The sequence below is a fragment of the Lepidochelys kempii genome, chromosome 1 (genome assembly GCF_965140285.1).
Source record: "Lepidochelys kempii isolate rLepKem1 chromosome 1, rLepKem1.hap1, whole genome shotgun sequence".
In the NCBI taxonomy this organism is placed as follows: domain Eukaryota; kingdom Metazoa; phylum Chordata; order Testudines; family Cheloniidae; genus Lepidochelys; species Lepidochelys kempii.
In genome coordinates this window covers 142936094-142958814 of record NC_136380.1, presented here as the reverse complement: position 1 = coordinate 142958814, position 22721 = coordinate 142936094, and the positions used below count along the sequence as shown (strand labels likewise).

At 40.3% G+C, this 22721-nt stretch overlaps 1 long non-coding RNA gene across 3 annotated transcripts in view; it reads left to right on the top strand.

The window, feature by feature from the left end:
* LOC140916159 (uncharacterized) overlaps nucleotides 1-22721 on the top strand; it is a 158011-nt gene that overhangs the window by 62610 nt on the left and 72680 nt on the right. Inside the window, exon 3 of one of the 3 annotated variants that reach the window (XR_013636245.1) lies at nucleotides 13893-14039. The exons of the other annotated variants lie outside the window; for them this stretch is intronic. This is a non-coding gene — a long non-coding RNA (uncharacterized LOC140916159). Of the gene's footprint in view, nucleotides 1-13892; nucleotides 14040-22721 lie in introns of those variants that run through there. 3 annotated transcript variants of the gene reach the window in all.

Here is a 22721-nt window from a genome sequence, read left to right as displayed (position 1 = left end):
TCCAGGTGGTTCTGTCTTTGTGATAATTTTTCTCTTCCTCTGAATATGAAACACTGTGTCAATGTACATCATCACATAAATGTTTTATAAGGCCCTTATTACTGTGCTTTCTTGTTGTGGTCAGTGGAACACCTGCACTATTACAGGTCAGCGTTGTGATCCGTTATCCACCTCGCAGACCAAAAAGATCCAGATTGCTTTGGATCATAGAGCAGGTGGAGGTTTTCAAGGGAGGCCCATTCTGTGATCTGCTCCCTGGCTGTCTCATTTAAGCAGAATCCCCAGTCTTTCTGATGGCTGTTAAAGTCACCTATGTAGATGGCCAGATGAGGAAAGGAAGGTAAGATGGGATCAGGCCACATGATGTGAGGTGGCTTGTATATGTTTACTATAATGATGTCCCTAATTCTAACCATGTTGATCTCTCTTCCACTGGTCAATGATTCTTCCAAAACTTCCACATCTTCTAATTCATTTCGTATGTACACTGCTAGCCCATGTTTTGGATGATTGACAGCAGCAATTTTGCTTTAGCCATAGATTTTATGTCTGACAGCTTTATCTTTTTCTTTCACATGTGGTTCTTGGAGGGCCACAATGTCAATGTGATGGTCTTTGAGGGTCCTCAAGAGGTGATCCACTTTTCCCTGGACATCCCTTCTACATTCAGTTGGTATATCGGAGGACTGACCTTTTTGGTCCTGGAAAGGGCGGTTTGAGGAAGTATAATCATTGCTATGTTCACTGGGAGGTCGGTACAATGACGTCCAGTGGCCAACTGATGACATTGGTATGTTCGCGCTTCTCAGAAAATTGGCCGAAACATCATGGGGCTCCAGACCATGGACCTTACAAACTGCAACAATTGCCTTGGTATATTCTGCAGCTGAATATTATGCACCAGTGTGGTCTCATAGCAGTCACACTAAACTCCTTGACACTCAATTCAATAATGCTATGTGCACAGTGTCGGGATGCTCAAATCTACTCCAGTTGACTGGCTCCCAGTTTTATTGCACATCCAGCCTCCATAGATTAGAAGAGCTGCTGAGATATCTCACTTTCTTAATCATGTCAATGCAAAAATGAGGATCCCACTGCACCATGACCTGCAGAACCCGCCAAAGACTAGATTAAAATCCCGCAACCCTCTATGGAACCATATCAAGATCCTTTCACCCAACTTTGATGCTGAGGCTAAATGGACAGTCAAATGCAGCACTTTGACCGCTCAAAACAAAACTTTGTCACTGATCCTGAGAGGAACCACCGGGTGTTGATTTATATCGGAAAGACTGGTGCATATTGAATTGCATCAGGACATCTCATTGGAGATGTGGACAAACCCTCTTTAAATGTAAAATGAGGAAAACACCTGTATGTGACTGTGGTCACCAGGCACAAATGATAGAGCACAACATATTTGAATGTCCCCTTTGTTTCTTTGGCAGGGGCCTGAAGGACATTCACCAGCTCACTGCTGCAGCAGTTTGATAGCCAGCCAGATATTATTTTGTAGTTGTTGCTACCTACCGTAGCCATATGAAAGAAGAAGATGACTGTGCATTAGGTACTGTTTTAAATCTAACCCCATATGCAAAGTGATCTGTAATTATGGTTGCCAACCCTCCAGGATTGGCCTGGAGTCTCCTAAAGATTATGTCATGTAATGAAATCTCCAGGAATACATCCGACCAAAATTGACAACCCTACCTGTAACCATCCTGTGGTATTTGTGTACGATGATGTATTGCACTGTGTAACACGGTTCATACTTCATCTCTGGATATTTGGCCCCAAGCCTCCCTCTTCAATGAGTCAGGGATACTTCAGTCTGGTTGGAACATCCATGCTCTTTATTCTCCAGAGGCTTCCCACCACCAGTTCCCAACTATATACAGGCTTCACAGCTATTTTGCCTACAACAGGGCTAGCCAGCAACAGACTCGGAGGCTACCACTTCCTTCTGTGCCTGAGCTTTTTCTTTCCCTCTCCCCACTTCTCTGGCTTCCTCCAAGCCTTTATAGCTCCGGGCTAATAAGACTGGCGGGTGCTGCCAGTTACCAGGTAGGCACAGGGCTATTCACCCCGCCCCAATCCATTCCCCTTGTTTGGGGCTGGAGTGGCAGGAGCTGATTAGGGGCTTCTCAACCAGCACCCTGCCACACATTGACTTCCTTCAGGAAAAACGGAACTATATACAGAAAAAAAAATCAATTAGTTAATTTTAAGAATTTAAACATTGTTCCGTGGTTATATTTTCTATTGGTGTGACATTGTAAATGGCCTCAAACGTCCACCAAGCTTTATGTGGACAGACCCATGTAAGCATCCGGAAGTCCAGTGTGGCTCAAATCTGCCTGCATGGAGCTCTGTGCAAGATTTCTATATGTAGCCTTTATTCCATAAAATAATATTTCTCATTGTATATATGTTCATGTTAACAGGCGGCTGCTTCCTGAGTGCCTCCTTGTGGCTGGGGTGTCCCTGCCTCATTTCCCCCTCTCTTATGAAACTCCTCAAGAACTCCATATCACAGTCCAAAGGTAATTAACCACCCCCTGCTTTTTCCTTCTGAGGCCCAGTTTATTTAGTTCTTACATACTTTGGCCTCTGGGCCACAACCCCAGTACAGTCTTTCTATCCCCCCTGGAGTCAAGAGCCCTCAGCCCTCCTTCCTGAAGCTGGATTGTCCTCCCAAGTGCAGCTTCCTAGGCTTCTATCCTGTCTGACACTCCTAGCCTCACTTATTTGGAATGTTCCTTGCTCCTCAGAAAGTTCCTTTTAAGTCCCACACCCAAGGCAGGTGTAACAGGGCAAGGCTAATTGGGCAGGCCGCCCTGTTACAGTTCATAATTTTTCAGCAGTTAAGTCTAACGGTCATTAGATGCTATCTGTACATGTGTGCTTAGCATACGTATCTCATAATATCCTGATGTTTGCTAAGTACAAACATAACATTCTACGCTTCACCGTGTTATCTGAACTAATTTTACTTTTTATATAGCTTTCATAGTTCTGGTTTCAGTGACACAAAACCAGCCTTTCATCATTAGTCAAAGGGATCAACTCATATTCATAACAGAAAAAAATAAAATCACTTCTGTGAATCCAAAAATAGGAAGCTAAAGTGTTTTTCCTTTTTTATAATGCATTGCAAAGCAATTTGCATAAGCCGCCCACACAAATGTACTTGGCACTTTTACCAAATACATGGCAGCAAGCTTTGAATTCAGGCATATAATTAAGGGAGCACACAATGCAATATTACGATATAAAATGTCACTCTACAGTATTAGTTGAATAAAGGATTGGTTTAATCTGGTTTTGTTTTAATAAAAGTAGAAATTACAGTGGCAGAAAAATGGTATCACAGAGTGGAGACTCAGGCCTGTATTATTTATGTAATGTTGATTCTCTTTACCATGCTGTCACTATATTTTTATCACTCTATTGCATAGGAGTCTTCTAGTAGTTTTAGGATTATCTCCATCATCCACAAGATTAAATTTATAAAGCATTTTATGGTAAAATTAAGGGTCCTGGTTCACTACTGTGTTACTCCAGTTTTATGTTGGTGTAACATCACTGAAGTCAATGGTTCAGTTAAGTTTGTAAAAAAAACTTAAGAGACAAACTCTGCTCTCAGTTATATGGGTATAATGTGGGATAACTCACATAGCCTTGGTAGATTTATATCTGTTATTGAGAGCAGAATTTGACCCCAAAGGTGAAAGATACCTTCTTCATAAAACAGCATGGATGAAATCACAGCTCCATGGAAGTCAATGGGAGTTTTGCAAGGATTCAACCCATATATCCATATTTAACTAAAAAGAACATTAGCTGGTTTTTCATTATCAATATCAGCACTATCCATAATTTTTTTTTATTTTAGGAGCATTGTGCATTTTCTACTAAATTAAGTCCAGTTAATGATAATGGCCCAATCATCCCTTCTGACCCTATGAAAAGAAGGGATGAAAACTCAGTGCGTCTGGGTGATGGTGTCAGTGCTCCTATCTCCACAGAAGCCCTTCGCAGGGAGCAGGACTAAAGAATAGCTACTCACAGTGTCATTATTGCTCTTAACCCATTGATATGCCTACCTAGTTTCCTGGTCCCACTTGCAGATTAGGGAACACTGTAAGGAAGCGTGGAATCTGGTTCTGAGCAGTCAGTCTGCCAGGATCCAGTCTAAAGCAAGGTATAAAAACATCTTCTGTATCTTTTATGGTATAAAAAGATCTTCTGTACTTTCCACAGTATGCATCCGATGAAGTGAGCTGTAGCTCACGAAAGCTTATGCTCAAATAAATTGGTTAGTCTCTAAGGTGCCACAAGTACTCCTTTTCTTTTTGCGAATACAGACTAACACGGCTGTTACTCTGAAATCTCTCTTTTTGGTTCTTGTGTGTTTAAAGTTCTGAATTTTAAGAAGTAAAGCAGTGTTATGTGGCAACCTTCCAGAAAGTGTATCTTATGTTATCTGATTTTTTTTTTGTATGCCATGAACATAACAGTATGGAAGTATTAAGAAAAGGAGTACTTGTGGCACCTTAGAGACTAACCAATTTATTTGAGCATGAGCTTTCGTGAGCTACAGCTCACTTCATCGGATGCATATCGTGGAAACTGCAGAAGACATTATATACACACAGAGACCATGAAACAATACCCCATCCCACCCCACTGTCCTGCTGGTAATAGCTTATCTAAAAAGAAAAGGAGTACTTGTGGCACCTTAGAGACTAACCAATTTATTTGAGCATGAGCTTTCGTGAGCTACAGCTCACTTCATCAGATGCATATTGTGGAAACTGCAGCAGACTTTATATATACACAGAGAATATGAAACAATACCTCCTCCCACCCCACTGTCCTGCTGGTAATAGCTTATCTAAAGTGATCATCAGGTGGGCCATTTCCAGCACAAATCCAGGTTTTCTCACCCTCCACCCCCCCACACAAATTCACTCTCCTGCTGGTGATAGCCCATCCAAAGTGACAACTCTTTACACAATGTGCATGACAATCAACTTGGGCTATTTCCTGCACAAATCCAGGTTTTCTCACATCCTCCCCACCCCCATACACACACAAACTCACTCTCCTGCTGGTAATAGCTCATCCAAACTGACCACTCTTCAAGTTTAAATCCAAGTTAAACCAGAACATCTGGGGGGGGGGGGTAGGAAAAAACAAGAGGAAACAGGCTACCTTGCATAATGACTTAGCCACTCCCAGTCTCTATTTAAGCCTAAATTAATAGTATCCAATTTGCAAATGAATTCCAATTCAGCAGTTTCTCGCTGGAGTCTGGATTTGAAGTTTTTTTGTTTTAAGATAGCGACCTTCATGTCTGTGATTGCGTGACCAGAGAGATTGAAGTGTTCTCCGACTGGTTTATGAATGTTATAATTCTTGACATCTGATTTGTGTCCATTTATTCTTTTACGTAGAGACTGGACTATCTATCCCTAAGTCATACAATGCTAACAATATATGCAACCCTAGGGTCTGAAGAAAAAAAAATTAATTCTACCGGTTAATTTTCAGTTAATTAGTGACAGTTCATCCACTGCTTCACTAATGGAGCAGCCCTGAATCTAAAAATTCAAATTTCCCCGCAGAAAATGTATTTTGTATATTTCTTACATTTAGAATTCCTTCATGATAGCCATGGTAACGATTATTGTTAAAGACATTTATAGAACAAGAGTAAGCTTCTTTTAAATTAACTGATAGAAACTGAAATGGAAATAAAATCCTAAAACAAGTAACTATTATTGCTCATGGTCTAGTATTTAATAGAATATTTATTCTTCCCTGGTTTATATTCATAACTTCTATATTTCATTTCATTTCATTTTTATTTTTTGCTAGTCTGACCGCTGATTATTTTCATCTAGGAGGGTAAAATGCCAAAAATTATTTTGTAATGTATTTCCTTTAACTGAATAATTACAGATATGGGGGACCATATTCAAATGCATCTAAGTGACTTAGAAGCCCTATTGACATTCATTGAGATTTAGGCTTCAAATGGCCAGGTTTACAAAGGTATTTAGGCAACTCAAGATGCAGATGGGCACCATGTGGGATTTTCAAAAATGCCTAAACAGATTTGGCTTCTAACTCCCATCTATTCCAATCTATCCCACTTAGCCCTAAGTGCCTAAGTCACTACTAGTAAGTCAAAGGCTTTTGTTAAATCTATAAAAGCCACTTATAGTGGGATACGCTTTTCTCTGTACTTTTCCTGAAGCGGTCTTACAGAGAAGACCATGTCTATGGTGGAGCTTCCGAAGCAGAAGCCACACTGGGTACATTCTCTCAGCTAAGGTTTGAAGTCTAGGTAAAAGAATACAGTTTAAGATTTCTCTCACTATGTTAAGAAGAGATATACATCTGTGTCTCCTTTGTTTATATAGAGTTGGATGAAATGAGCATCCTTAAAATTTGCAGAACAGTTTCTTCCTTCCAAAAGAGTAGTAATACCTCACGCAATCTTTGCAGCAAGGTTCAAGTTCGTCTAGTGTACGTTTGGCATCCAGCAAAGTCATAACTTCAAACCCAGGCAATTCTTCTAACACACGTTGGTCTACTACTGATTCCTTTGAGTATATCATTCCATAGTGCTCAAGCCACCTCTACTGTTGCTTCCCTTTATCAGTTATCATATTGCAATTCAGATCTTTCAGTGGAGCTGTCTTGTTCTTTATTGGCCCAGTGGCCTTTCTAATGCCCTCATACAGCCGTCTACTGTCACCTATGAAAACTTCACCCATATCATATAATATATGCACTGTAAATAGCAAACAGAATTGTCCAACACTGAAACTTGGGGAGTTGTGTGACATTCTTTTGTTTTAGATGAAGATATAAGCTATCATTCATCCAGGAGAGACCTCTTAGAAATTCATCACAGTAAATGTGGAATAGTTAGGGGTAGATTTTGACTGGCCAGCATACACTGCTCCAGGAAGGTAGGGAGAATAAAGTCTTTCTCAGCTCCGTCTGTGTCTAGGCTCCCTGGCATGCAGTTGGGGCACAGAGGGGAGAGTAGGAGCTGTGTATGTGATAATCCCCCAAACAAGATGCAGAGGAGGGAAGGCAAAGGCAGAGGAGTGGTCAGACCTACGGCTTAATAAAAGTTTTATCAGGGGAATACTGTCTGTAAACTATTTATGGTTTTGTTTTTAATTAAATATTCCTAGTTGTAATAGAAGCTGATCAGGAATTTTCTGGTGGAATGATTTTCTGATGGAAAACACAGGTTCTGCAAAAACATATTTTTCTTGAGATGATCTCATGTGATTTAATGAGAATCTGGGCTTTCATTACTTTTTCTACAATGAAGTGCTTAGCCTTCCTGGTTGCTGAGAAAACCTTGTAAATATGAACTGTAAAGTCTCGGCCATAGAGGACAATTAAAAAGGACCCAAAGTTTATTAGTTTTAGAATCTCATGATTTTTTTTTTGTGCCTGATTCATGATTTTTGAATATTTGTGGCTGGTAATAGTGGAACAGCTGCATATCTTATGAACTATGCATCTGATCAAAACTTAACTACACAGGGCGAATTTCAAATATGGGATATTTGCAACTTAATCACTCATTCATAGAAATTATTTTGTGAGTATTTTCAAATAGTGGATTTTCTTGAGTTTATTCATTATCTATAAAACTACTTTTCTAATTTGCAAATAGAAAAAAAGGCTACATTCATTGAATAAATTCACTATAAATTTTTTTAAAACTCTAAACCCATCCCTATCTCTTGCATTTGCCAATGATTGTGAAAATGATCTTACTGAAACTCTAAAAAAGAAAAGGAGTACTTGTGGCACCTTAGAGACTAACAAATTTATTTGAGCATAAGCTTTCATGAGCTACAGAAACTAATTGCACCAGGAGTGAGATTACAGCCAAGATACGAAAGGGAAATCAAAGTTATTCTGTGTTTCACTCCTCCTTTATATCTATATCTCAGCAGCACAATTACATTTCAGTAATGTTATTTAGCATATTTTCTTATATTTGGCTTATTTGGGGCTTGCCAAATGATTATATGGAAAATATTTTTCAATTTCTGCAAGGAGCTTTTTGCAATTGAAAACAGCAGGAAAACATGCCTATTAAAAACAGAGAAAAGGTCTGTGTTTTTACAGCGAAGTGAGTAGAAGCCGTTACTAGCACTGCTTAGAATTCACTCTCTCAGCTATCTTGCTTTCAGTTAGAGTCATACACAGAAAAAAGTTTGGCTTGGGTTTTACTACTAGAAGAATAAAACACAGTGTATATTGGCTGAAATAGCACTTTTGTGCAGCATTTATGGAGTATTACAGTAGGACCCAGTAGCAAGTGCCTCTAGCGAAGGTTCCCTAATATTTACCATTTCTCCTATTTTCATTCGCTTATAAATTTGCCAAAATATTTGGTTGAAAATTTCCATGGTTGCTTTCTACCTCAGGCTGAATTTTTGGAATGTCAGCAAAAATCTCCAGCAACAATAATCATCATCATCATAGCAAATCCCAAAGGGATGTGGCCTCCTTGCAGTTTACATACCAGCCAGATTGACAGGATACCAGACTGGCCCTTTTGCAAAGTTTCATTGCTTATTTTCCCTTCAGTGGCAGAGAAACTCTGGAACATTTCAGCTACCAGGACAACTGACCAGGAGGTTGGCATTAGTATAAATACCCTCATGATATCAACATTCTGACCGTGGAGGGCATTTGCAAGAACAAAGTTGGGAAGAAATTGGTAATTTAATACATTTTTCCAACTTTTTTTTTTAAGTGCTCATGCTTCTCCAAGCTGTGGAGCAAAGCTGTTGAAATTTGGCAGGGGGATAATCCTGTGGTAAGGGAGAACTTTTACTGCTCTTATGAAAATACCTGAAGCAGCTCCACTGCAAGGAGTTGCTTTGAGTGCTGTGGTACCCCAATCCCTTCATGTATCACATGCTTGGATGCAAGTGCAGTATGTGCTTCAAGCACTAGGCACTTCAGGCTCTAGTCTTTGGTGGATTTCCATAAACACTTACAGACTCTAATGAAGAACAACAGATTGGTTTGCTAGGGCTGCCACCGATAAACAGTGACATTACCCGAGGCTCAATGGTTTAAGGTTGCAAACAAAAAAATAAACCCACAGTTCCTATCTCAGCCCTTAAGGGCTATCCAGTATAGGAGTATGAACATGGGGCTCCTCACATCTAGTGCCCTGGATTCTCACTCCAGGCCACCTCTTTCCCATAGACACTCATCCACTGATCCGAAAATCCCACAGCAAGTCTTGTCTTTTGTCAATCTTGTCCAAATGCTCTCCAGGTTGCTCCCAATATCCATTTTTTTCTGGCTACCACTGGCACCCTTGCCAGCAACAGGCTATTTCCCAGCCATGTGGTCACAGCTTCTAAACTATGTGTCCTTCCCGCCATAGGCAGCTTCCAGACTGCAGCCTCCCAACTGCTGCTCCTGCTCACAGGCTGCTTCCGGAACCAGGTCCCCTCTGATCTCTAGCAGTAATTCATTTCCATTTTCTGGAAGTATTATGGAGTCCCCTGCCCTCTTCTCTAGATGAATATTTCACTGGGGGTCAACACAGTGCCCAGTAATGAGCCAGCAGATTTATTACAATACTTCCAAATTCGGTCAAATTGTAAGTCTCTGAAAATTTGCATATGCTCTGTAGAATTTTTAAGACCTGCTGCTCCAATCTGTGAATATTCCATCCACACTGAGCATGCTCCAGGCGTACAAAGTTCCTGCATATCAATGTCATTTTCTCTACTCAGCCTCCTACAGATGAGACACGAGCACAGTAGCAGTAGCCACCCATCTGTAGCCTAGGGGAAGATGTGCTAGGCTATCCCTCAAGTGACCTTCCAGTGATTGGTATTAATAGTTCTGTGCACGTTCAGCCCTTATTACTGAGCAAGGCTCCACACTGCTACTTTAGGAGGCAGGTAAGTACCACGACTCCTATTTCACAGCTGAGATTGCATATAGTTACTTCTGGCAGAGCTGGGAATATGGCTGGCTCGACTCTCATCTTTTTAGGCATATTGCTTTTTAGAATGAATGTGCCGGATGTGTGTTTGGCTGTGTTGTTTGTAACCATTCGAACCTCTCCTTTCCAGAGAGAGGGGAGTAGAACCCAGGAGTTCTAACATTCCTTAGCTGGCTGTCAGATAGTTGTGTAAACCACTGGCATAGCCTGTGCTGTCTCCCCTTCCTGTGGTTTGTTCTCACAGAGGATAACAAACTATTACTGTTAACAGGTGATCTTCTAGCTGTAACAGTCGTGGTAGTTGCCTGTGTTGTGGCTCTACGGGTCCTGGGTTCACACTGTGCTATGCAGGGGTCACTATGGCTCCACATGATAGATTTTTTTTTTCAGCTTGCTTATAAAAGAACAACCTACATTAAAAGACCATTAAGATTGCTGTCAATTCACCCAGAATTTAAGAAATGCCAGAATTAAGGTTGCCCATAACACTATAATTCAGTAGAGTCCCTTGCATGGTGATACAGTCTTTAGTGACATGCTCACGTACTATTTGTTCTATTAAAAGTAAAAACTATGTTACAAGAACATTAAGGTTGCAAAGTCGAGCACTTAAAAATTAGGAAATGCCAGCACTGAGGTTGCCTGAGCATTATGCATATTCATTATGATACAGTCTTTAATTACACAAACACATTTTTTTCCACAGGAGCCCTACCTCATTTTGCCCCGTAAATTTTTGCTCTCATACACAATATTTTAACCCAGACAATGTAAACTTAGCTGTATACTGTTGTGTTACATTCTCTTGGAAACCACAACCAATTTCTGTTTACTAGGATTGAGGGCACTTTGCTGATTGAAGCTCCTCTGCATGATGCATCTTGGGGCTTGTCTTTATTTTACTTCAATAAGAACTCTTTGTTCTTTTGCAGGAATAGACAAGTAATGACCTTCAGCCATTCTAGTGATTAATCCACGGGAACCTTTAATCAATCTCTCCTTTGTGAATTTATCTAATTGCATTGAACAAGTGAGTGATCATATCATTCCTCTTCTCTGTTCAGGCCATTTATATCTCTGCGTATCTTCCCAGAAAAACCTTAAAACCCAGTTTATGATGATTCTTATTTTAATGGTACTAACTTTCCTTTGTAAAGTACTTTGAGACCTCTGAATGAAAAGAAGCTCCATGTACTAAGTACTAGTATTATTGTTGGTCTCATTTATTACTTTTTTCAGAGTGGCAGCCGTGTTAGTCTGTATTCGCAAAAAGAAAAGGAGGACTTGTGGCACCTTAGAGACTAAGTGAGCTGTAGCTTATGCTCAGATAAATTGGTTAGTCTCTAGGGTGCCACAAGTCCTCCTTTTCTTTTTATTACTTTTGTTTCCTTGGGGCAAAGAAGATATAGTAACCCAAGCATATGACTTTCCTCCTATTGCATGACAATGACAAACATATATAGATACACAGTAAAATACGAGTGACTATTGCTTTACAGAAATAGGGCCATATTCAGAGGATAACTCCAGAGGGAGCCTTAAACTAAGCTGGTGTATCTGTGTATGTAGACAAGGACTTGGGTTCAGATTTAGAGGTGACATACAAGTGGGTGCGACCTTATGTGAAGTCAAGTAAGTGAGTTTAAAGGAGTCTAAAATGGTGTGAAGTACATGTTTAGGGGGAGGAATGACAGAAGATGTAAGCTACACCAGTTTAAGTTGGTTTAGTTACACAGGTACAAAAGCCTGTGTGAAAACACTGATTTTAGTTTAAGAGGGGCTTATTAATTTCATCTTAAAACCTGTTCCTACTCAATTTAAATTCAGCCCAAATAAGCCTGGATTAAACCCAAATAAGAATTTCCACACAGTCTTTTGCACTGGTTTACCTAAAAACCACTTAAAAAGTCACACCTTAAATTAAACTGGTGCAACCTTTCATGTAGTTGAGTCCTAAATTGGTGTCACTCTTACGTATCAAGGAGCCAGAAAAAAGGACCAGAAAGAGAGGTAACTAATGGGAGCATGTAAGGTTTAAATTGCAGTAGGCTATTTTCTACTTTAACATACACCTTCTTTGGACCACTCCTACCCCCCACCCTGGAGCTACACCCATGTAGAATTGGTAACTAGGATCTAAGGGATCTAACTTATACCTCCTTACACATCACATCTTGATGTGCCTCATGCTTTGTAAGAAAATCAGGACAGATCTGCCCCAAGGTCTCCTAGCCTAGCGCTTACAGTTTAATGTAAACAGGTAGTACAACTATACAAGATCATTCTACCTCCCCACCCTTGTAGTTTAAATGGGATAATGGAATGGGAAGAGAAGGGAAAAAAAGGCTTGAGAGTGGCAAATAAGAGTCTCTGGATATTAGTGGTATAAAGCAAGCAAAATGTGGTGAGTTTTGAGCATGGATTTGGAGTTGTTGATTGAGGTTGGTGTGAGGAAAGCCCTGAACTATAAATGAGGGGAAAGATGAAGGCAAGTGGAGATGACAGACTGTAGATGGGCTGAAGGATAAGAAGAGATGAGGGTGGATATGTAGGCAGCAGCAGAGTTAAGGAGTGCCTTGAAGGGGAGAATGGAGATGTAGAGAGAGACAGGAAGCTAGTGAAAGAGGAAGATGGAAGGATATATTTGTTCATTTCTCTGCAGGCAATGATTGAGGGTGTGATTCAAAGCCCACTGAAGTCAGCAGAAAGACTCCCACTGATTTCAGTGAACTTTGGATCAGGCTCGATACATCTAGCATATCTAGATGAGAGGGATTTTAAAGTGTTCATCTCTTTACTTTGTCTGCTCCCTCTGCCCCCCTTTTATTATCCCTCATTCTATCTACCTATATATACCAACTATATTTACATTAGTAATTCACTCATCCTGTTGCTTGGTGCATATGGAAATACCAGATTTTCATACTGAAAATATTTGATTAAAAATATACATGTCTATTCCAGAAGGAGCTTTTCTTTGGAAATGCTCTTCATAGGGTGGGGGCACAACTGTGGAAGTTTTATAGACTAAGCTCTTGCTATTTATAAAGTACATTGACAGAAGACAAACTTACATCTATCATCCAGAAGTATTTCAAAGTACTTTATAAATAGCAAGAGCTTAGTTTATAAAACTTGCCCCCACCCTATGAAGAGAATTTCCAAAGAAAAGCTCCTTCTGGAATTAATCTCTAGTTAGTTAGTTTTCACCAAAAAATGCTGATTTGGGTCTACTGAGACATTCCACAGATTCCTACTGAATTTTCCAAATTGTTTCTAAAAATAAAAATCAAAACATTTCATTTCAACATATTTTAAATGAAAAGATTTAGTATTTTTGATTCGAAATGACTTTTTTGAAGTCACCAACTACCCCAACATGTGCACCCTAGCAGCAGCAAAAATCAGATCCCTTCCAGAGCAGAGTCAACCTCATTCAACATCCCCCACCTAAACAAAGCCAGGTACATTTTTTTGCCATTAGCCCCGTGGATTAAGGTAAATGACCACAAATGATTGTGGTGTTGCAATCATGACAAGAAACTCTAGCTGGTTTGGGACTCCTAATTTAGAAAGTTTTAGAATCATTGCAATGCATAGATTTCCCTATCCTACAATCTACTTAATTCCCCTAGATATTTGGTGCTGTTGTCAGAAATAATTCAGCATTTCTCCAGTGACTTCTTGGGGAATCGGAATGAAGTTATGTGGGCTGGGCACATCTTTATTTTTAATTCATTCCAATATTTTAATTGCATTGACTTGTGAATCTACACTATTATGATGGTGTGTACCAACGTCTCCCTTGGCCTAAAGGGGTTAAGGAGAACCTGTGGGTGCAATCAGCCTCACCCCACTATACCTGCAGTAGGTATCAAGCCTGGAGGGAGGAGATAAGAGGAAAAGCCCAGTTCAGTGCTAGCTGACTGGGGAAGCAGTAGATCTCTCAAGCTACCCCTCTGAAGGAAAGCCTGGGTGGGACCAGACTCTAATGAGAAACTGCCTGGAAGACAGGATCAGCTGGGGCTAGAGCCTAAGCCTCCTATGTGTCAAGGATTCCCTGGAGCAGGTAAGCCTGGTGTAAAACCTTTTTGTTGCTTTTGGTTCCTCGATTCATATGGTTGGGGTCCTGCAGAAGAGTCAGCCAGAGAAGAGACTGTGATATAGACCTACAGCAGTCTACAGAAGCGAGCAGCCCAGGGACTATGAACTGTATGTCTGTTCATACAGGATCCCTGGGCTCGAACCCAGAGTAGATGGTGAGCCTGAGTTCCCCTACTGGTCCATGGAAGGTGGGAGCATGAAAACCCTGAAGCCAAGGACTGGCAGGCCCCAAAAGCCTGAAGTTTGGCCAAGTGTGACACTGCCAGTTCAGTAACATGTTGGATTCAGGTTTTCCTGGAAGGGACGGGACTGAAAGTGGCCTGCCCAAAGGCCAAGTCACAAGAAAAGGCAGACTATGATAGGGCAGAGTGACTGTCAGTAGGGTCCACCAAAGGAAGAGGTGAGCCACTCTGCCATACCTAGGGTGACCAGATGTGCCAATATTATGGTCTTTGACTTATTAATGTGACTATTACTCCCCTGCCCCCCCCTCAAAAAAAAAGTGTCCCAATTTTTTCTGGTCATGTTAGCAATACCTAGCCAGCAGCGGATACATTGGCCAGTGAGTCACATGCTTACACATCCCTGGAGACTTTCTTGAGAATATGTATACTAAATGTGTGAAGTTTGGGTCTCACTATCAGCTTCTTAAAAGACCTTTGATGGGAAAAAGAAAAAAATACCCACTATGTTTTATCTGGTTGTTGCCCCCTTTGAACCTGAATGGTTAGCAAATATTTGGGGCCATATTGGGTTGTTTCTGTGAGAAAGAAAATTGATGAGACAGGTCAGTTATTTCTTTAGTGCAATTCTGTTTATTTAAAAAGAATGTACACAAAGTCCAGTTTCCCTGAAAATAGTAGAAATCAACAGGAGGCAGTTTCCTTGTTCAGAAATGCAAGTCTGCCACCTTAACAAGTACTCTGCCCAAAAGAATCTCCCTTGGTTTCTGCATTCTGGTTCCTTTCACATATATATATGGACACACACAGCTGCAATTAAATCAATGCCCCATCTCCTGCATTTACAATCAGTCTCCAGGGAAATGCCTTCAGCCACATGGCTTAGCTTTTACTCAGGCCTGGCCCTGCTGGTGCATGCCTTGGGCGGTGAAATTCTGTAGTTTTGGCTATCACTAATGAAAGGGGCATTTAGTTGCTCCATCATTTAAACTGAATGATGAATGCTTAAAATATCCACCAACTTCTACCATGTTTATGATTGATGATTGCCATTAACACCTTCCAGCATATCATAGTGAATGCCAAAAAAAAGTCTCCTCCCTCACCATTAACTGAGAATTTGGAGTAATATGGGGCTTTGTCTCTATGGGGAGTTCTGGGATAGCTAATCCTGATTAACTATTTCTGATTAACTCCATGTATAAAAACTCTTATTCAGGACTCAGAGTGCCTTATTCTGAATTAGTTTAATCCGCTGGGATTAAACCAGTGGTTCTCAACTGTGGTCCACCGCTTGTTCAGAGAAAGCCCCTGGCGGGCTGGGTCAGTTTGTTTACCTGCTGCATCCGCAGGTTCGGCCAATCGCGGCTCCCACTGGCCGCGGTTTGCCGCTCCAGGCCAATGGGGGCTGCAGGAAGCGGCGCGGGCTGAGGGATGTGCTGGCTGCTCTTCCTGCAGCCCCATTGGCCTGGAGCAGCAAACCGCGGCCAGTGGGAGCTGTGATTGGTCGAACCTGCGGACGCAGCAGGTAAACAAACCCACCGGGCATGCCAGGGGCTTTCCCTGAACAAGCGGTGGACCACAGTTGAGAACCACTGGATTAAACTAATTCAGAATAGGACAGTTTTTTCCAGAATAAAAGAATCTGCACAAGGAATTAATCTGCTTTAAATTCACAGCCAACCTGATTCTGGATTAATTTTCATGTGCAGACAAGCCCTAATTAAGGGTTGCCATTCCTTCATATATCATCATCAGAGATAACTGCTCTTTGCTAGCTACAAAGGCAGAGGATATTGAAAAATAGGGCATAATTTTCACAATGAATTTACTATTTTATTAGTAGTAATTTATAATGGTTATTATAGTGCCTAGAAGCCATCCATGACTGGTGCAACATTGTGCTAAAATCTGTACAAACACAAAGTTTAACTTGGCCCAGATTTACTGAAATATGCACTGATGTTTGCAAATATATTTTAGGTTGAGGGTGTTATGGTTCAGAAGCACTCAGAATACAGTGATAGACAATATCTTTTCAAAATGGGGGAGTTCAGATCATCCATCCTGATTTGCACATGAGACAAAGTTTAGATGATAAATACATTGATGGGATAGTATTAAAATACAGTACAAACTTAATAAATTAGCTGAAATCAGTAAAAATGAAATTCATCAGAGATGCAAAGTGATTCACATTGGAAGGAATATAAATTCACAAAGACAGAAAATGAAAATTTGGGCTAGTCTCTATACTTCAGAGAAAGAGATGAGCATGGCAGGGAATGTGAATGCTGAACTTGAGTGAAGAAGGTAATACTAGAAGGTGCTGCTTTGTTGGATTGCATGTATTAGACCTGCTCAAAATGTTCATTGTGAAATTCAAACCCACTTGAAACAAGTCTCAATTTGAAGCTCTTTATTTTGATAATCTGGGGAAAAGAAAACTTCCTCCCTCTGAACCAACACCCATCCTGCTGATCCCCACCAACCACTGAGATCAGCCCTACTTATTGTTGGTATCTTCAGAGGGGACCTAGTGAGCTCACCACACCTGCCTACTTCCTCTTTAGTGCTTCTTTTCTTGGAATCCTTTGAGGTAAGGAGACATTGACTGGTCCTCCCACAACCTTTGGCTGACTGCCAAGTAAATCTTAAGAGACTTCTGAGGAAAAAAAAACAACAACCACCTTTCTCTTGCTGCTGCTGGATCTTTGCTAAAACTAGGGACAGGTAGTTCCCTTTAAGGCTTGGACCCATGCACTAAGATTCTGGGGCTTCACTTCATAATATATGGTTGCTAAGGAATGCTTAAAGGTTCCCAGGCTACCATACTGAGACGTACAAGATGTTCTTTGGCCCAAGCAAGGAGCCAGGATACAGCAGAAGGCAGGATGGAACATCAAGATCTCAAAAGCAATGGGGTCCTGAGCTTGAGGCAGAGATGGGAGCTGGAGGCAAAAAAGGTAGGAAGTCCTTGGGGTGAGAGCATGGACTTAATCAAAAGAACCTGTAAAGGAAACATGAAGAGGTTGCTTCACAGCCATCCCCTGATGATCTGACTTGTTCAGCTCAGTTCATAAGCACCACTGCAAACTGACCTCTGCAGAGAGTGCACAGTTCTGTTATTAACAGTTGAGCAAACAAAGTAGGAAGAAGTGAATTTAAGCTGCAGCAGCGGGAAACAAAAGTACAATAACCATTTGAAAAAAATATATTACTTATGTAAGCCCTGTGGCCTGAAGTCCTAGAGCACAGGGAGCTCACTATTTAGACCTATTGGTGAACAGTACAAAGAGTAGTCTAGAGCTGCTGGAAAACTCCAGTTGCACAGAGGCTCCCTAGCAGGGGAAAGTTCTTTGCTGGCATCTGTTGGTGAGCAAGGGGAAATGACTGAATGAGCCAGGATTTATTTGCATTTCAGTTACGTGAAGGTTTAACTGCATTTTGACTAAAACGTCAACAGTTTTGATTTTGAGGTAATAAAATGCTATCGTCCCTGTTGGGAAACGAAAGGACGAGAGAAGTGCCCCAACTGTTCCTAAGGTGAGAGGTTACCCTAACCAAACCGTAATCTGGCACATAGCCTGGACAAACCCACAGGGTGAGAAACAATGGTATCATCATCATGCTGCCTTTCTGGTGATAAGGACTCTGTTCAGGGACCTGTATGCTTCTGATGTTTCTCTAAAGCCTTTGCAAAGAGCAGAGACGGAGGTAGGTTTGAGGATCAGAGGCAGAGTCACAGACAGCACAGAGGCAGTCAGTGGCAGGAGGGCAGTAGCATAGCTGTTAAGTACTGGAGAAATCAAAGATGTAATTGCTACAGCTGGTAGTAGAGTCCTTAGAGCAGACCAGGCAGCACTTCCCCTAGGGACTGCAAACAGACACACCCAGACCCTGGACTCTGCTGATGCCAGACAATGAACGGTGAGTGGGAGGTAGCAGAGAAGGGAAGTGCTATTGCAGGAACACCTTACCTTGTTTGATGCTCACAACTGTAAGCAGAGAACTGAGTTTAAGACTATTGCCAAGAGACCAGGGGTTGGGGGAGTCTAGGAGTCTTGCTTAACAGATGCATCTATTGTTGATTTGTTATTGCGGACTCTCCCAAATTTGTGTTGCCTTTTTTCCTTTTAATAAGGCCTCACTTTTAAACCGCCAGTGCCTGTGAGTGGGGAAGTATTTCCCATTAAGGGCACCCAGGGAGATATTTAGATTTTCCATGTTACTGAGTGAGGGCTCAACCCTGTATTGCTGGTGATGAATCCAGCTGCCAAAGACATTTTCAGGTCATAGTTCCTGGAGATACTCAAGGTGAGGCTGTACTCCCATCAGAGATAGGTAGAGAAAATGCAATTAATCAAAGCGCAACTAAGGGGATAGATGATATGACCCATTCAGTGTCCTAAATTCAAACCCTAATGATTTTGATTTATTGCCTAAAACAGAATTTGAATCTTCTTCAGCTGTGTTACATTACCTGGCCCTTAAGCTTTAGTATTTTGTTCAGCAGTTCAGTTTACTCCCTCATGCCATGGTCAGAACTTCCACTGGGTATCTGACTCACAGATAAGAAATGTTGGGCTTTTTTTGCTATTCACATGAGAATTCCACTGACTTGTATTTAATATCTACAAGCTCAGGTAAGTGCTAGGATGGAGGGCATTTCTTTACTTCTGTTTCTCCAATACCCATGACAGACGGGATCTACTGCAAATTGATTCACGCTGGGAAAAACATTTTGGAAGATGGCAGACTTTCCTGGTTTCTGGCCAAAACTGCCTCTGCTCTGTCAGTATGCAGGACTATAAAAATTCAAGCTTCAAAAAGGATTAATTCAAAAGACATTAATATATTAAGTGAGTGCAATAGCATTAGGCTGAGCATTAGAAAACTAATGATTGTTTAATAGACAGCTGCATCCATTTTATGTTTTAAAATCAGTAGGACTCTGAAAAGAAGTGATTCTTCAGTGTTTGTCAAAACAGTTCTTGATAAGGATTCACATTCATCTATTAACACAGAGTGCTATTTACATTTGATGATTTTGTTTTTACCACTGCATCTGTGCTGCAATTTCATTTTTAGCTGAGATTTAAAAAAAAAAAAAAATCTTTCAAAGTCATATTATCCCTAAAGTCAGGTTATTTTACTGAATTGCGAGAAGGCACAGTACCATTTATAAACAGATCAAGATATGAATGGTCAAATTAACCTTAAATATAGGGTACTGCTTTCAGTTGGAGTCAGACAAGACTTACGAGTATTATCTTGTGAATCCCAAGTATCCAAATGCAGAAGTTTAAAATATTTTTTTAAGGGGGTGGGGGGCAGAGAATCTCTATACCAGGTGTTTCAACTTATACTTAAGCCTATAGGCTGTTTGGCCCTCGTGTTGGCACTCTTGCATCCACTAGGAGCCAAGAGGGAGACCACAACCTTCTCTGGTCCTTTGACTAACCATACCATGGTTTTCTTCAGCAAACTACCTCCCTCCAGGGTCTGAATTTCATTCACTTTGAGTGCATTAGCTAATTACCGCATATGTATAGGTGAAGGATCGCTTGATTTTTAAACACAATGTTATGTTTACCGGTATATTATGGACTAAAGTGAAAATGGAACCAAAAGGGTCATAAATTCGCATGTGCTTCAATGTTAGAAACCTCTTTAGACTGACTCTAAATTGGGAGTTACTGAATAAAGGCCAAATATATCTGTCAATTACACCTATGGAAACTCATTGACTTCAGTGGGATTCAAAAGGCTGAAATCAAAGGCAGAACTTGGCCCTAGATGTTTCTTTTTTACTGTTGTCATGTACTTAAAAAAAAAAAAAAAAAATCTTCCAATCCCCCATTGCAAGGCTATGTCTGAGAAGTGTCACTTATCTTGCTAGAACAAATGTCTGGGTTCCTTATAACCCTTCTAATTGTTGATAGAGATGTTTAATGTGGAGATGTTCTTGGGCTTTAAACCCTGTTACCCAGTTTGATGTATTATATAGTATGGATGATTCTTTCCTCTCTTAATTCAAAAGTACATTTACAGCTTTTTGTCAGAAGTTTACTTTGACTACATTATCTCCTTTGGAGATGGGGCCATGTAAGTAGCTAGAGAACTTATTTACAAGTATACACACACAAGTAATTTCCTTCTCCTTTTAAAATGTACTTGTTCTAAACAATCTCTCTTTGCTTCCTGATATTTATATTCATTTGCATACTGACTTCAGATGACTCTTTTGATCATGTTGAAGGAATTATTCCTCGGAGCTTGTTGAACTGGTTACACAAATGTCTTGCATAAAGAACACTTAACACCATTGTGGGAGCAAGCCCTGCATCATGTTAGTTATTAATTCATACTGGTGGTTGCTTTGTGTTCTGAAGGTACAGCATTCTTTGAGTCAAGAGGTGGAAAACAGAGCATGAATATAAATAAACTGCACTGACAAATACAGGAGGTAGAATCAAATTAGGTAAGTGTTATATAACCTGTCACAGAGTTGTACTGAAATTCTTCAAACTATAAACTCAAGCTATTGTGGTAAATAGTTTTGATAGAGTTAATTGTTCATTAAATAGACTATAATGGAAAAGATATATTTAAGTTTTCTGTGCTAATCAGCATTACCATGTGGTGGGAGAACCCCAATATTTTAAAAAAAGAAATTCAGAATTCCTCTTGATGGTTGAAAGAGGAAATTTAGCTTCTTAACTTGCAGTTCCCAAGGATTGTCACTCATGTTAGACCTTCTTTTAAATATTTTTAAATTATATATTTTGTGACTTTAGCATTTGTGAAGGATGCCAGATAGGACTAGAAATGTATGACGCTTTCCTTATAGAGGCATGAAGAGCATTTATTCACCATTTAAATTATTGTCATTTGAACATTACATAAGCCTTATACAATAACCAGTGCATGGTTTTTAAGAGCTGATATAAAGAGCAGCCAGAGACTACATAGGTATGGAGAGAGCTCTCCTGTAACAGCATTGAACTGTCTACACCTCCCAGCAATCCAACTTCCAAATGGAGGACGGCCTCTGGAGTCTGTATCCATATCTTTCCAGGACAATGATAGCTACTCCATGTGTCCTCTTTAGTCACAGCATAGGTATAACGTGGAAAAGATACAATGCAAGCTTCTCCACGTGTTCCCACTAATGTGACTCATCTAAGCTCTGGGGGAACCACATCTTTGAGTGAAAGGGTAGTTCAGTCTATATACTTAATGCTTGATTTCTGCTGGGAATGCCAGCAAAGGTGTACATTAATGCCATGCTTCACAACCTCTTTGTATATTATATTATATTCCGTGGCAAGGGGTCATTCTGTGGCACCTTCCGTGGCCACACAATACACAGTGGTTGCATTGATTACATAAATGCAATTAGTAAATAACTCATCTAAATAAATAATGTAAGTTTTTTATACAGTACTTGGATAAGTGCACTGTTTTGTATCTGTATATATTGGTATAATTGATACTCCTATCTCTAAGGCAACTGATACTGATTTTATGAATAATTTACAGAACAGAAGGTCAACATATCCCCTGACATATACAATAAAGCATTCCATTTTTAATCACTTTCATTGGCTATTTTAGTGCCTTGTAACTTCACAATAAAATCAGTTTAAGTGTTTGAATTGTGATTTTTTGCCTTTGAGCAGAAATCAGTTTCATTAACAATGAAATAGACTTAAGGGGAAAAAACACAAAAGCTTTTAAAAACCTGCCACTCCCCAAAAGATACTTAACACATCCCTGCTATGCATCACCAAGATGTCCACTAAGATTACCATATTGATTGATTGCTGTTAAAACTGAAAAATCAATCAAACTGGAATCCCCAACTTGGAGATGAAGTCAATGGGAATTCTGCTATTGATCTCAATGGGAGCAGTGCAAAACCTTATATGAAAAGTACTTATAATTGAATGCACCCCTGTAAACATACCTTACACACAACAAAATATGCCTTGTAAGGTATCATTTGAAGACTAATAACTCATTAGTCAATCATATAGTGAAATGCATGTAGAAATATTATATGTAACATTATAAAGATGAAGTTATGACTGAAAAGTGTTTACCAGACAAATCTGTAGAGGGGGTAAACCTGTTTCTCAAAGACAAAGGACAAGCTGACACTTCTACTTGGGTGTCATCAAAGTTGATTAGCAATTACTGGTCAAGTAGCCATTCTTTGTCAGTAAAAGGAGTAGGAACAGATCGATTTCCACTTTAACAAACAACAACATGGAACCTCTTTCACCACAAGACTCCATGTCTCCAGTCTCACAGTGGGAAGGAACTTATCTAGGGGTAACTCTCAGGATAATGCATTTCAAAGGGTGACTGTACTATAAAAGGGAGGGGCAAAACCACGGCAGGTA